Source organism: Miscanthus floridulus, chromosome 8 (genome assembly GCF_019320115.1).
Source record: "Miscanthus floridulus cultivar M001 chromosome 8, ASM1932011v1, whole genome shotgun sequence".
Lineage (NCBI taxonomy): Eukaryota > Viridiplantae > Streptophyta > Magnoliopsida > Poales > Poaceae > Miscanthus > Miscanthus floridulus.
The window spans coordinates 195,135,168-195,137,592 of NC_089587.1; the positions used below are offsets into that span (position 1 = coordinate 195,135,168).

Genomic DNA, 2,425 nt, shown 5'->3' on the forward strand with positions numbered 1-2,425 from the left:
GTTCTAAGGCCTGTGTCTCAGATAACTCTATGAACTTGAAATGCATTATATGGCGGATCAAAATAATGTCCTTGCATATTTAACATATAGATGATACTTAGGTCAGCAACAAGGCTATTCGAAGAACACCGACATGAAACTAAAAACATATTAAGAACTAATCCCTGATAGAAACAAAAAGGCAATAGCAATTACTGTGAGAAAGAAACAAAAGAGAGAAAAGTTTCAATGCCCTGGCATGGAATTGATACTAATATAGTACAACATACACAATACTTTGTCAATTTATCAGTATAAACAGAACAGAATTTCCTTGGAGATGCAATAATTATATCGCCAATAGCTCAATTCAGGCAATTGAAGCAACATGGAGAATGGGGAGCCGGATGCCTCCGTAACCATAATAACAAGGTTAACCTTGTATAGTAAGGATTGAACCTTTAGATCTAACAACAAACAACACGGCCACCAGATGCGAAAGGGATTTCACCTTTGAGGCCAATCCTCACACCGCCGAAGGCTCCTCGACGTCCCTTCCTCGCCCGCCGCCAAGGCCACCGAGGCTGGGCACATCGAGGCCTCCACCGATTCCGTCGGGCATGAACGAGGCAGGTCGGTTCTCGATGACCTCGTCGATGAGGCCCCAGTCGCGCGCCTCCTCGGGGTCCATGAAGAGGTCCCTCTCCATGCACTGTTCGATCTTATCGATGTGCTGGCGCGTGTGCTTCTGGTAGATCTTGTTGAGGCGGTCGCGCATCTTGAGGATCTCCTTGGCCTGGATGGCGATGTCGGTGGCCTGGCCCTGCGCGCCGCCCGAGGGCTGGTGGATCATGACCCTGGCGTTGGGCAGCGCGCGCCTCTCACCGGGCGCCCCCGCCGCGAGGAGGAGCGAGCCCATGGAGGCGGCCTGGCCGATGCAGAGCGTGGTGACGGGGCAGCGGATGTACTGCATGGTGTCGTAGATGGCGAGCCCCGCGGTGACGACGCCCCCGGGGGAGTTGATGTAGAGGTGGACGGGCTTGAGCGGGTTCTCGGACTCGAGGAAGAGCAGCTGCGCGACGACGAGCGAGGCCGTGTCGTCGGCGATGGGCCCGTGGATGCAGACGATGCGCTCCTTGAGCAGGCGCGAGAAGATGTCGTAGGCGCGCTCCCCCCGGGAGGTGGTCTCGATGACCATGGGGACCAGGCCGTACTCCCGGTGCGGCGAGAACCCTTCCGGCTGCTGGGGCGGCGGCTGGTACGGGGACGAGGAGAAGAACGCCCGCGGGGGCGCCGCCGCGACGAGCCGGCGCGGGCCGAGCCCGGCGGCCCCCGGGCCCACCAGGCTCAGCGAGCTGGACCTGGAAGAGGGCCGCGGCGTGGAGGCCGGCAGCAGGGGACGCCGTGGCGTGGTGCGCGAGGGCGAGAGCGGAGGAGGGAGTCATGGCCGCGGCCGAGTCGCGCTGGGGGGTAACGGACGGGCGGGGCGGGGCGGGGAATCTGAGGCAGGCGGTGGCCGGTGGCGGAGGTCGTGGGCTGGGGAATGGGGATGGGGAGGGGACGAACGGCGGAACGGGGAATGGAGTTATAAGAAGAAGAAGAAGGGGATGAGCGTGAAACGGATAGGATGAGGTTGCGGTAAAAGATGACACGGAGGAGAGGGATCGTGGGTTCCGGGACGGCGCGCTCGGCTTGGCTTTGGAAGAGGTTGGTGTGGAGTGGGGGATTCCTGCGCCTTCTCGGACTTCCCTGCCCGCCTGGACTATGCTTCTTTGGCAAGAAAGAATTTGGCCCACATGAGTCAGGCCGTTCGCTTTGAGGAATTTTAGAGGAATCTGGATGAATCTGAAAGAATTTGTGAGAGGAAAACACTGTTTAGGATGAAAAAAGAAGCGGATCAAGCCGGATTTAAGGGCACGAGAACGGGATGAGTTTCGGTCAGCAACTAGGGTTTCACAGATTTTGTTTTCACACGTGCAGCTTCGCCGAATTTGGTCGGATGCGATGTTTTTTTTTCATTTTTTTTACTATATAAACGTTGCAAAATTTATTTTTTAACAAAAATAACTCTATTTTGATTATTTATACTAGCAAGCATGCTTGTATGTGTAACGAAAGAAAAGCTATCAAATGTTCATGATGAAATTTAGTGTTGGCAATAACATGAAAATGTCTTATTAAACATAGTCAAATTAAAATATAACTCTGATGAGAGATTGTTTCTCCCGTTACAAGCAGAGAAATATTTATTCATAAATATATCATAACTTTAATGCTTATACTATCTGTATTTGGGTACAAATTATCCACAGAGTAGAGACAATGTACAGTATTCATCAATGCGCAGGCATACAAATAATTTTCGCTGTGTTCTTATGTTTTCGAAGCATGCCTTGCTCTTGATTTTCCAAATAACACAACATCTGTAGCAATTTTAAAAATATGG

At 52.4% G+C, this 2,425-nt stretch overlaps 1 pseudogene; it reads right to left on the reverse strand.

The window, feature by feature from the left end:
- Window positions 1-210: 210 nt before the first annotated feature.
- On the reverse strand, window positions 211-1,647 carry LOC136474446 (uncharacterized; annotated as a pseudogene).
- Window positions 1,648-2,425: the final 778 nt, after the last annotated feature.